This window comes from Phascolarctos cinereus, unplaced genomic scaffold (assembly GCF_003287225.1).
Source record: "Phascolarctos cinereus isolate Bilbo 61053 unplaced genomic scaffold, phaCin_HiC Scaffold_726;HRSCAF=1367, whole genome shotgun sequence".
Taxonomy (NCBI): Eukaryota; Metazoa; Chordata; class Mammalia; order Diprotodontia; family Phascolarctidae; genus Phascolarctos; species Phascolarctos cinereus.
Window position 1 is genome coordinate 427,815,613 of NW_027556098.1, and position 13,182 is coordinate 427,828,794.

The following is a 13,182-nucleotide window of genomic DNA, read 5'->3' on the forward strand; positions in this document are numbered from 1 at the left end:
CAGATCGAAGCATACTAATTACTAGTTAAAAAAAAAAGACATTCTTAGCCAGACCAGGGGAAGGGTCTGCAACAAGGACAGGTTGACTCAGGTGAACTCAGCACACCTGCCTTGAAGTTGTCCATCACATTCTGCCAGCCACACATCAGAGAAAGGATCAGGACATGAAGTCAATAGCCCCAATGTCAACTAAATCTGGGGAATGGTTTTAGTGCCATTTAAGGGACCAGCAGTGGAGGCAAGGGGAGTGAATTGCTCCCACCATCCCCACAAGCCTTCCTTGATGGCGAATCTCTTTCCCCTATAGCCTATACAACCGAGCTGGGAAGTAGTTGGGCCTTTCCATTTTCCTATGATGTCCTGAGTGGAGTCCAGCCAGGAGATGGTGGGATTTCTCTCTCCTCTTTCCCCTACCTGGAGTAGCTGCCATCTTCTGCCTTTCTGCAGCTAGGGATGCCATGGATAAATTGGGCCTGAATTCAAGAAGGCCCAAGTTCAAATCTGGCCTCAGACACTTCCCAACTGGGTGACCCTGCACAAGTCAAACTGTAAAATATCACAATATCACCTTCCTCCTGGCACTGTTGTGAGAATTCAACGAGAGAGTATTTATAAAGTGATCAGTACAGTGGCTGACACATAGTAGGTGCTTCACAGGTGCCTCCCCTCCCTCTTTCTCCTCTCTCTCTTCCCCCTTCTCCTCTTTTCTCTCTCTCTCTCTCTCTCTCTCTCTCTCTCTCTCTCTCTCTCTCTCTCTCTCTCTCTCTCTCTTTTTGGCTAGGCAACGGGGTTAAGTGACTTGCCCCGGGTCACACAGCTAGTAAGTGTCAAGTGTCTGAGGTCACATTTGAACTCAGATCCTCTTGACTCCGAGGCCAGGGCTCTATCCACTGCACCACCTAGCTTCCTCTCCTCTTCTCTTTTCTCTCCTCTTCCTCCCCCTCCTTCCTTCTCTTTCTTTTCTGGGCAGAGGCCAGAGGCTAGAATTCCACACAGGTTTGAAAGTCCCTGGGTTTGATCCAGGTGCTGACTACATAGAGGCAGCAGCTCTCTGAAACTGCGCTCTTGAGTGATGGAAAAGGATTCCATGATACAGCCAGAGACCTTAGATTTACAGCCTTTAGATTTGGTTGTAAAAATGGGGATGGGGAGGGTTGGACTAGATGATTGCTCTGTCAAAGAGATTTTATAGAGATGACAAAGCTGGTCTGTGGTTCAGCAGCTACTGGTGTCCTATTAGTTGGTGCTAAAAAGTACCACCCATGATAAGCTTACTGTGCTCATGCAAACCCAGGTGACCAAAGGTTCCATGGGATTATGTTTCCTGTTGTCACTGAATGAAATGAACTCCACTAATTTATTCTTTCAGCTCCCTGAGGAAAAACCTGGGAGTCCTTACTGCAATTTCTTTATGTCACCAGCATTATCTGTGCTGGTGTGGTTTTGTTTCTCACCTGTTTGGTCGATAGACAGAGATTCCACAAAGCATCAACATTTAAATGTACATTTATAGAAATTAATTTGCACAGCCTATAACCATCTGATTCTTAGCCCTTTACTACACCTTTGCCACTATTCTGGAGAAAGGGGAAGGGGCACACAGGACCAAAGGCTCCTTAGTATGTCTGTTTCATGGGTCATCATGACCAAAAACCTCATCCCCTGAGGGCCAACCTTCTGACGATGAACCTTACCATTGCTGGGCAGGCAAGTTCTTAGATCTAAACACAGTCTATCTCCAGGATTAGACTTGGAATCTCTCTATCTCAGCAGAATCTGCCAGAATCATAATAGACCTCAAGATCCTAAGACCACTACCACAACCATGATACGAGGGAAAGTGAAGGGAAACAAACATTTATTAAGCACCTACTCTGTGCCAGGCACTGTGTTAGGTGCTTCACAAATATTATCTCATTTGAACCTCATAACAACCTGGGAAGGGAGGGAGGTGCTATTATTATCCTCATTTTAGAGTTGAAGAAATTGAAGCAGAGATTAAGTCACTTCCCCAGGGTCATATGGCTAGTTGAACCCAGGTTTTTACTCCAGGCCTAGTGCTCCATCCACTGTGCCACCTAGCTGCTTCTAAGAGAAGACTTTCATTGAAGATCATAAAGGGAGGATTGCAAAAAAAAAAAAGTTAGCAGCAACAGTGGGTTTCTCTCTCACCTACCCCCCATAACCAATACAGTGTCAAGGCCTGTGATTTCACCTCTGCAGCATCTTGTTGATTTCATCTCTGCAGTATCTCTTGGGTTTTTGTTTTGTTTTTGTGAGGTAACTGGAGTTAAGTGACTTGCCTAGTGTCACTGAGGCTAGATTTGAACTCAGGTCCTCTTGACTCCAGAGCCGGTGCTCTATCCACTGTACCACTTAGCTGCCCCAATCTTGTGGATTTCACTTCTGCAGGGTCTCTTGTGGATTTCACCTCTGCAGCATCACTTGTGGATTTCACCTCTGCAGCATCTCTAAAATAATCCTTTTCTCCTCCGATGCTGCCCCCACCCTGGTGCAGACCATCACCATGCCTCTTGACAACTGCAATATGGTGGGTCTGCCTGCCTCAAGTCTCTTCCTATTTCAATCCAAACTCCATTCAGCCACCAAGGTGATTTTCCTATCAGGTCTCCATGCTTCCTATCACCAACCTTGTTATTCAAGACAAAGTACTATAGATGTCAAGATAAATCTTTTTGGCAGAGAAGTAGTCCCTAAAGGCATTCTGATAAAGTGAGACTTGGGTTGGAGTTTGGAGACCCAGACCTTGGGCACCCGGGTGATAATAAGCTTTTAAATGTTGCCTAAAGTTGGGATTAGAAGCAAAGCCAGATATAATACAGCAACTTCTCTCTGCTCCCTTGTTCCATGGGTAGAATCAGCTTTCAGGACCACAGGAATCCTTCTCTGCCCTGGAAGGATATGAGACACAGGCAACACCTGAAGAGGGTTCAAGCCTCAGCCCCAAGGCCTTGCCTTTAGCCTTGGATGGTAGTGATCTCTCCAGTCAGTTTGACTTGCCCAAATTGCAGGCGAAACCCACTGATTGGCCTGTAGAGAATGCCCCGATCCAAAGAGGCAGAAAAAGGAGCTGCAGAGTCTGGGTTCAGATCACAGCTCTGCTCCTAACTAACTAGGTGAGCTTATCACCCAGTGTGGAAAGACTTCCCAACCATCACAGCGAGGCCCCTGTCCGTAGGTGGGTTGGGCTGCCCTTCCTGGGAGACCACCAAGAAGACACTTCTCAGGCCTGTATGGAAATTCCTTTTCAGGTCTAGATTGGTCTAGGTGGCTGCAGAGGTCCTTTCCAATTCAAATTTTGTCATCCTCTCTGTACCTGTTTTCTCCTCTACCAAATGAGAGAGTTTCATGCTATGATGACAAACGGTGCTTCCTCTCTGTCCAGCTAGATTTCCGCACACCTCTGCCTGTTCCAGAGAATGAGCAGGGAAGATGAGGGCCCACAATGGGTTGTGAAGACACTGGGAGATAGGGAGGAGCAGCAGGGCTGTGGAAACTCCTTCCCTGGGGTCAAAGGAAGAGCTGGGACCAACCACTGCACAGCCATGCATGGCAGGGGTCTGTCTGTCCCTGCAAGAGCTGGAAAGTAGAAGCTAGGAGGTCACATAGGCCAACCTCATCTTACAAATGAGGAGTCAAAGGAAGCCTTAGGGGGGACACCCTCAGTGTCTTGCACCTCCTAACTAAACATTTGACAGGGCTCATGCAGCTGGTCTTCCAACTCCACGCCCTCAAACACGGTGGTATTTGGGCTGCTGCTCCAGCCTGCCAGGGATGCAATCAGGCACTGCCAGAGGTTCCCTGTCACCCTAACCCTACCAGAACAATGGAGTGACTTGGAAGAAGTCATGACATGGCCCCAAAGGGCCAGAGTGGCTTCCAGCGAGTGGCTAGCCATGAGTCCTATGCAGTTGACAATGCAAATATTACAGCCCACTTGGTGCACTGAGTACATCCCACTAAGCTAGTCTGACTCCTGGCCAGAACCAGAGTGCCCAGGAGGAGAGGGCTCTGGGCAGAGGCAGAAGTCTTCTTTCCATCCAGTCTCCCATTCCACCATGACTCCATTGCCAGATTCTGGGTCCACTCTAGGCATCTCTAACTTCTCCTCCTCTGAGGCCACCTAGGTAGCTAGTTGGCACGAAACTAGACCTGTGGTCAAATCCAGCCTCAGACGCTTCCTAGCCATGTGACCCCAGACTTCATCTCTGCCTGCCTCAGTTTCCTTAGCTGTAAAATGGGGATCATAATAGCACCTACCTCCTGATTGTTATGAGAACCATGTGAGACAACATGGGTAAATTGCTTAGCAAACCTCAAAGCACTCCACAAATTGTTACTGGCCTACCTTGGAGTTCCCTCCCCGACGCTGGCATCACCCACCCTGAATGAATCAGTTCAAATGAACAAAAGCAGTATTTTATTGGGAGGTCTCATGCTTGTCTAAGCCAGAGGGCTTCCTGGTCTAGGTATGTGGGGAGGGGAGGAAGGGGCTCCTCCCCTAGCTTGTTACAACAGAATATGCTTAAGTGCCACTTAGAACTCCAAAGGGCCCAGCAGGGACATTTGTGGCTTTCAGGAGAACTTGCCTGGGCCCCTGGGGAGACAAAGCATGAGTCATTTCGAGTGGCTCCTCTTGGGGGGGGAGGGCACTGATGGCTCTGAACAGACCCTGAAGCAGCTTCTCATAAACAGTTGAGGAGGGTCCCCACTCTATCTGGTACAGAATCACACAGAGATCAGCCTCCCTTCACTGCCATGTGGCAGGGGGACTCCAACTGTGGAGCCTCTCAAAGGCCCTGGCAGCAGGAAATCCTCTCTAACACAGACTGAATATCATCCTTTTCACCTGGCCCTGCCTAGCTCACACACACAAGCTTCTTGACAGCCTCCCCACTGGGACACCCTCAGAAACGACTCCTCCAGGTCTTCTCTGGGTAGGGGTAGGGAGGAGGGGAGACGCCCTGGCGCTTCCCATGCCCTAGCATGAGGCCAGGTCACCTGCTCTTCAGCTCTCCCTCTCACTGCCAGGTCAAGTACACACAGAAGATACCCACATAGTGCCCCCTGCATGCTGGTGGCCGGTGGCCTCAGCCACTGCCCACCCATCAGGGACCGCACAGCTCCAGGTACAAGGATGAGCTCCCAGGCCCCATCCTGGGTCACAGCTGGTGCTCCCTGCCGCCACAGCCAATACACATATCAGACAAAGAGCATTTCCTCCTCTCCAACGAAAGTGATAGCAGAAGCAGGGCTTAGCAGTTGCCACCAGAACAGAAGCAGTCATAAAACACTGCTTGGCATCCCGAGAGCATTGTCTTTGCTGGCCAGTGCCAGGAGGGCCTGTAAGGCAGGGACAGTGAGGTAATGGGGACCCAGGGCACGGAATTCAGCAGGTCCCCTGGCTGGGGGCTAGCACGGCTAGGCCACCCACACATGGGCTCAGGGGAGTGCTACTTCCCAAGTGTGGACCGCACCTGTGCTCCATGGGCTCGCTGTCCCCAACACCTCCTGGGCCCTAGGACTGAACTGTGAGGGTGGCATGTGGGGACCTTACACCTTGCCCCAGTGACGGAAGGCGTGCACAGCCTTGGTCCAAAAAGAAGGGGGAGCCCAGGGATGGAAGACAGAGGCAGGAAGGGGTTGGGGTGAGCCTTGCTCCTGTCCCCTGCCTCTGGGGAAGGTGAGCTGCATGGTCAGCAGTCCAGAGCTATCAGACCCTGAAGCCCACCTGTGGGGGAAGGGAAGACAGGCCAACCCAGCTGCCCAAGAGCCCAAGTCCTTACCCAGAAGGCCCACGTTCCCTAAAGAACCTTCTGAGGGACATCGGAGGCCCCCATCCTTCCTGGAGAAATCCATGGCCAGATCTCCAAATGCCACAGCTGCCTGGAATGAGCCTGTCTCCATGGGAAGAGGAAATTCAAATGGGCTAGTGACAGTGTGGTGATGGCACTCATAAAGCAGCCAGAGCAGGGGGAAGGGGGAGAGAGAAGAGGAGGAAGGGTTAGCAGTGCAGTCTGGGCCCCACTGACTGTGAAGGCAGCCCCAGGCTCCTGGCTGGGAGCAGAGGCTACCAGCACACACACATATGTACACACATGAGCGCTGGGCCCAAGGTGGGTTTTTCCCCTTTCTTTCCTTCTACTGGCCTGCAATACAGAATTGACTGTTTCCATTCTCCTCTTTCCTGTCAGGGCAGAGATGAAGACGGGAAGGTCCTGAAAGAGGGCCTCTCCCTCATTTTCATGAGCCCCCTCCTCTCTTCTCCAGTGGAGTGTCGGTGCCAGGGAAGCTTCCCTACTAACAGTGCAAGAGGAAGGCCTCCAAGGGGGCCTCCTTTGTGGAGCTGGCCAGGAAGAGGGACAAGGAAGAAGTTTGTTCTCTGGCCCCACTCCTAATGCAATCTGACGCCCCACCTCCCCCACTATGTCCTCTGGGAATCCTGCCCAACACATCCAGTGACAATGCCTGATGAGTCTTCCTGCCCCAGGGACTTCTGCTAAACAAAGCAGATCGGCACTTTTCCTCAGGGAAGACAACCAAAGGTATGCGCAATAAAATCACACTTGAGAATGCAGCAAACTTTCAAAACACATGTATTTTTAAAAGTAAACTGATCGTTTTGACAAAAAGTCTCCTCGGAGGAAGCTGCAGAGTAAAAACGTGGCCAGCGCGGGGAGGGCAGATTCCCTATCTGGGCCCTTGCCTCTTCTCCAGGTACATGTCACGGTAGCAGCTGATGAGGCCATGGACACCTCTGGACACCTTCAGACTACGCTCCAGATTTGGGTCATTATCCGTGAGGATCTGAAGCCCCGCATCGAAGTGAGAGAGCGCTTTGGCCAGATGCCTGACTGTCAGCTGGCGAGGGGCAGGTGGAGCGTCCTCGCTCTCCTCCCCAGCAGCCCGCTCCTGCTCCAGCTGCATTAGCTCCGCGTTGGACAAGTCAGCGCCGTGGCTCTGCAGCAGCTGCGCCACATCGGCCTCCGCAATGTCTCTGAAGCCCAGATTGTGGGCCAGGCTCACGATGTCTTGCTCGATCCGCCCGATGGTTTCTGCTGGCAGAGCCCCGCGGTCGCTGGAGACACACTCGGGCCACAGCTTCTTCCACCCCGAGTTCATGGTCGCCGCCTCGAGCTCCTCCCACGACTCCGAGATATTGTATACCGCGTTGAGGATATTGTAGTTCCTCCAGAATTCGCGGATCGTGCCCTTGTCGTCCCCGTTGGCTCTTTGCAAGAGCAGGTGGAAGACTCTCCGTAGGTAGCAAGCCTTGAAGGTTGCGATCACACCTTGGTTCATGGGCTGGATCAGGGCAGTGGTATTCTTGGGGAGGTACTCCACCCGCACATTGTCGGACAGGTCATCTAAATTTCCCGGGTGTCCGGGAGCGCTGTCCAGGATCAGCAGGGCCTTGTTGGGCAGGTTGTTTTGGGTACAGTATTTCTCAATGGCCGGGCAAAAGAAGTGAACAAACCATTCCTGGAAGAGGCTCATGGTCACCCACGCCTTCTTGTGGGTGCGCCAAATCACGGGCAGGTTGGGTTTGGAGAAGCCCTTGAGGGCACGCGGGCTCTCTGAATGGTAGACCAGCATGGGCTTGAGCTTGAAGTCACCAGCGGCGTTGCCTCCCAGGAGGAGGGTCAAAAGGTCTCTGGCCGCCTTGAACCCGGACGCAGTTTTCTCCTCTGCCGAGATGAAGGTCCTGTCAGGCAGGCGCTTCCAGAAGAGCCCCGTCTCATCCACATTAAATACCTGCTGGGGCGTATAACCACCCTCCTCAATGACCCTCCTCAGTGCCTCGGGGTACTTGGCTGCAGCCTCCGTGTCTGTGCTGACTGTTTCACTGCTGGTCCCGAGGTTGGGTAGGCTGTGACGGGCTTTGAACCTGGTGAACCAGCCCCGGCTTGCCCCAAATGTCTCAGCCTCAGCGCTAGGCCCCTGCTCCCTCTTCAGGTCTTGGAACAGGCTCTTGGCCTTCTCCTGGATGGTCGAGACATTGATGGGCACGCCGCGCTGATTCTGGTCCTCGATCCAGATGCTCAGCAGCCTCTCCATGTTCTCCATCACCAGGCTCCTGCTCCGGGTCAGCTTGGTGGCCACCTGGGGCGTGGCCGCCTGAGAGCTCGCTCTGATCTTCTCCTTGTTGTCTCGAATGGTAGCCACCGTCGAGGTGGAGAGCCCCAAGGCCTTGGCGATGCGGCTGAGCTTCTCACCGGCTGCAAACCGACGCAGCACTTCCAGCTTAACATGCAAGTTAATGGCTTTGCGGTCTCTCTTTGCGCTCCGGCTATCACTCCCACTCAGGGGCCTCTTGGAGGAAATCTTTGGGCCCGACATGGGAGGCTGGGCTGCCTGGTCGGTGCCAAGATCTCTGGGGGGCTCAATTGAATAGCTCTTTCCCCTCCCTTTTCCCATGGCTGCCCCATCTCTGACCCTCTGCAAAATGGGGAGACAAGCATTTATTGATCTAGAGTTTTAAGGGGCTTGGCAGAAAAGCCTTTTAAATAGAATGATGGAATGAAAATTTCTACTGAGTTTTAATTTCTTAGGGCCTTCCTATGGGAGATGAAAGTCACACTTCAGAATGCAGCAAACCTTTTGGAAAGTCGTGCATCAAACAGGATGGGGGGGGCGCTTTTCCTTCAAACCTGTGTGAAGTCTGGAGTGGGAGAGCACAAGACTAGACTTCCTACAGGAACCTCTCTGGGGCTGGGACAAGACAAGGCAGGCCTGAACAGGAGTCCAAGTATGTCAAGGAATACAAAGTAGCCCCAAAAAGAATTTTTAAAAAGCAATGACATTAGAAATTGTACTCATTCAGGAACCATGCCCAACTAATGTGTTCCTCCCAAGTCATTCATTCATTCATTCAGGAAACATTTATTCATAGATCACATGACCCTAGAAGTGAGCCAGAAGGAACCTCAGGGTTCCTAATTTCTCCCATCTTACAGGCAAGGAAACAGGCCAAGGTCACAGAGCCAGTACTTGGTAAAGCCAGACTTAACTCAGTCCTTTGCCTATTAAAGACCTACTATGAATAGGGCCACAGGCATCACCGACTCTCAAAGCGAGGTGTTCACAAGCGTCTGGTCCAAGCCCCACACTGAAGGAATCCCACCTTGAATGTCCCTGACCAGCAGTTGTCCAGCCTCTGTGTGAAGACCACTCAGTACAGGCAGGCCATTCCCTGGTGGGAAAGTAGCCAAAGTGAGGACATTTCCCCTACATGCAGATTTAAACTAGTCTCTTGACAACGTACACAAAAGACAACTCCTTGGGGATGGCTCTCGTGTTCCCTGAAGGGTCCTCAAAGTGCCCCAGCCTGTGCACTGGGATGCTATACCCTCATCCCCAGGGCAAGGTGAACCCCTACAAGATAGAACCGGCTGTCTGCAGGGGATGGGGCACACATTTGGCCCTGGGCCAACCACAGGAGACCAAGTTCTGTGGCTCAAGCAAGACTCACTACCCTTGGGGCAGAGCAGTCAAGACGGTCAATGGGGTCCCTTGTGCTGCTGTCCTCACCATAGCCCAGAGAGGGAGGCAGCAGCAGCAGGACCATCTCTGAGCCCAGGAGAGGGACAGAATGAGGGTTCCAGCGACAACTCTGGGTCATCAGACTCTGAGCCCTGGGTACTTTCCAACCCTCATAATGAGGGTCAGCTTGAGAATGGGAGACCAGGGCATTAAAAAGCAGCAGATGCATCTGGGTCTGATAAGGCCTTCAGTCTAAAAGGCTTCGGCCAGGAGAGAACCAGCTCCCAGCCCCCTTCAATCCACAAGTATTAGAGCAGCGCCAAGCAGCTGTGCTTGGGCAGGATGGAGGCAAGTTAGGAGAGATGCCTGGGAAGGTGCTCAGCAACAAGGGGAGCGATGCCCAACAATCTATGAAGGATCCCTGGTAGGCTGGGGTGCAGCTGGCCTGCAATGGCAGGTGTCCTGACTCCCACCAGAGCTGCGTCCAAGATGGTGCACTGCCTCCTCTAGCCAGGCCAGAGAGCACACACAGAATGGCGAAAGGGTGTTGGTGAGGGAGCCTGGAGGATGGCTCCATCCTTCTGGAGAGGTCAGGGGTGGAAAGTGACCATGGAGTTTCGTGTGGCTACCAATCTCAGGCACTGCAATCCAACAGGAACATCTGCCTTCCAAAAACTTCCAGAGCTTCCAGATCCATATGAGGCTAACCCCCATAACCCCAGATGCAGAAGGGATCTTTGGGATCTGCAGTTTGGCCGCAATGTGGACAGGAATCCTCTCTACAGGATCCCCAACAAGTGGCCAGTGAGCTTCCCCTTGAAGGCTTCTGGAGAATAACCCTCTTCACGTGGGACATCTTTGATGTTTATCAATGACTTGAATAAAGGCATAGCTAGTACAGCCTGCTTGAGGAGGGACAACTAACACAGTGTGGCTGAATCAGGACCCCCAAAGATCTGTACAAGCTAGAAGACTGGGCTGACTCCAGAAAAGGAAACTTCTGGTCAAGATGGCTATCTGAACAGAAGTTGGCCACCCTGTGCTGACATACCAATTCCAGCAAAACACCTGAAATTTGCATCTGACCCAACCATGATCAACAAATCCAATCAGAAACTATGCACTCCAGAACTGCACCAAAAAGCCAACCAGAATCTCCCATAAAGGCAAAGGTCAAGGGGCCTTCCAGAGTTACCAGATAAGTGAGAGATCCACATGGTCTCTTAGCCAGCCTCAGATAGTTAAAAATCCCTGGAAGAAGCAGCATCCAGTGTGCTCTGACGTCCCTAGCGCTCTGTCCTCAGAGGTCAGAGATGGAGTCAGCACAGGAACCCAGGAGACCCAGGTCAAGATCAAGCAACACTGACCACCACACCCCAAAATACAGGAAGGGAAGGAGCCTCACCCTGGCACAAAGCCCAAAGTGAGTAAGCCAAAGAAGGCACCAATTACTATAAAGAATTATTAACCTAAAGATGCCCCAATGTCCAACTGGAAGGAAAAAGTAACTCCTGATAACTCCAAGAAAATAATGTATTTTCCATAAGGCATTGATGAATATTTGAAGGGAGCAAGAGACAAAGAAATTAAATAAAACCTCTGGAGGAAAGAATGCAGAAGAAAATAGCCTCATCCAAATGACACTCACAGCAGATCAGAAAAACAGAAGACAGCATGAAGGGTCTGCTATGCAGAACAAGGAAAGGCAATTTAAGAACCACCAGATTCCCTGGAAAACGTGATTTAAAAAAAAATTCATATCTACTAGAATGAGAAGAGGGCAAAGCAAAGACAAAAAACAAATCTACCGATCCCTTCCTAAAAGGAGCTCCCACAGGAAAAGCCCCATGAATGTCTGCCAAAAGGACCAAGATCACACAAGACCTGGAAGCTTCTGACACCATGGAAAGGAAATCTTGGAATACAATGCTCCTCACAGCAAAGAGGGTTAGGATTATAGTCAAGAGAAGCTGGCCCTACAGAGGAGACCAGAGCCCTACAGACCAAAAAACAAAAAACAAAAAAAACCAACAGGAGCCCTTAATGAAAACAGGGAACTTGGGGCAGAGAGAGAACTTTGAAGTAACAACAGAAGCCCAGAAAGGTAAGTTTAAGTGAGTGCCTGGAAGGGTTTGCATGATGATGGAGTGCTGATATCCTGATGGGGAAAAGAATTTAGTCCCCAAGAGCTTTCATGGCCTTTGAGGGGAAACCGAAGGAGTCAAATATGAAACGGAGAGGACTGGGGATAGAACAGGGAAACAGAAGAGAAAGGCAATGGCATAAGACTGGCCATTTCTCCTAACTAGGGAAGACAGAGACATGGAGGTTTTTCTTTGGCATGGAAAAAGGAGGGCTGAAAACACAAACACACACACACGTGGTTTGGTTTAAAGATATGGCCAACCCAATGGGGGGATGGGTGGGATTAAAATGAAACAAAGAACAGAATCTAAAGGGGCACACCACCAAATAGTGATGTGGAAATGCAAAGGAATATTATTCTGTTTTGCCCTTTTTTTTTTTGGTGAGGCAATTGGGATTGAGTGACTTGCCTAGGGTCACACAGCTAGTAAGTGTCATGTGTCTGAGGCCGGATTTGAACTCAGGTCCTCCTGATTCCAAGGCCAGAGCTTATCCACTGTACCACCTAGCTGCCCCAGGAATATGATTTTGCCTTAAGAAATGAGGACAGAGATGATGTCAGAGACTCCTAGAGAGACTTTTCTATAATACCCAGGTCTCCAGAGGATGCTGCCATCTTTAGGTGGGGCACCATCAAATTTACTATATACTTTACAAAAACTACCAAGCAGCATGAAATGAAAATAGTGGCTTCCTTCAGCCTCTTCTCATTGTGTTCTACCATGCATATAGAAATGCTCATTTAAGGGTGACTTTTCAAGTCCAGACTAAAACACAAAACTCTCCTGGCTACACCCCAATAACTCCTCGTGCCTCCCCTCTGCACCCATAAGCTTACCCCTCCCAGGCGTTCCCTGTCCTCATTCTTCTCCAAGCTATCAGCCTTGGGTCAGGCCCCTTCATCTCCCCACTTCCTTTCTGCTTCAACTCATATCCCCAGGGCTCAGCACAGTGCCTTGGACATAGTAGGGGTTTAAGAAATGCTTGCTGAAAATGATAAATGTTGGAGATGTGGGAAAATTGGAACACTGATGCATTACTGGTGGAGTGTGAATTGATACAACCATTCTGGAGAGCAACTTGGAACTATGCCCAAGTGGCTATAAAACTGCGCATACCTTTTGAGCCAGAAATATCACTTCTAGGTCTGTATCCCAGAGATCACAAAAACAGGAAAAGGACCCACATGCACAAAAATATTGATAGCAGCTCTTTTTGTGGTGGCCAAGAATTAGAAACTGAGGGAAGGCCCATCAACCAGGGAGTGGCTGAACAAGCTGTGGTATATGAATGTAATGGAATACTACTGTTCCATAAAAAATGATGAGCAGGCAGACTTCAGAAAAACCTGCAAAGACTTGTATGAACTGACACTGAGTGAAGTGAGCAGAACCAGGAGAATGCTGTACACAATAACAGCCACACTGTGTGATGTGAAGGACTTAGCTCTTCTCAGCAATGCAAGAATCTAAGATGTCTCCAAAAGACAGAAAGTGCTGTCTACCACCAGAGAAAAAACTTTGGCATCTGAAT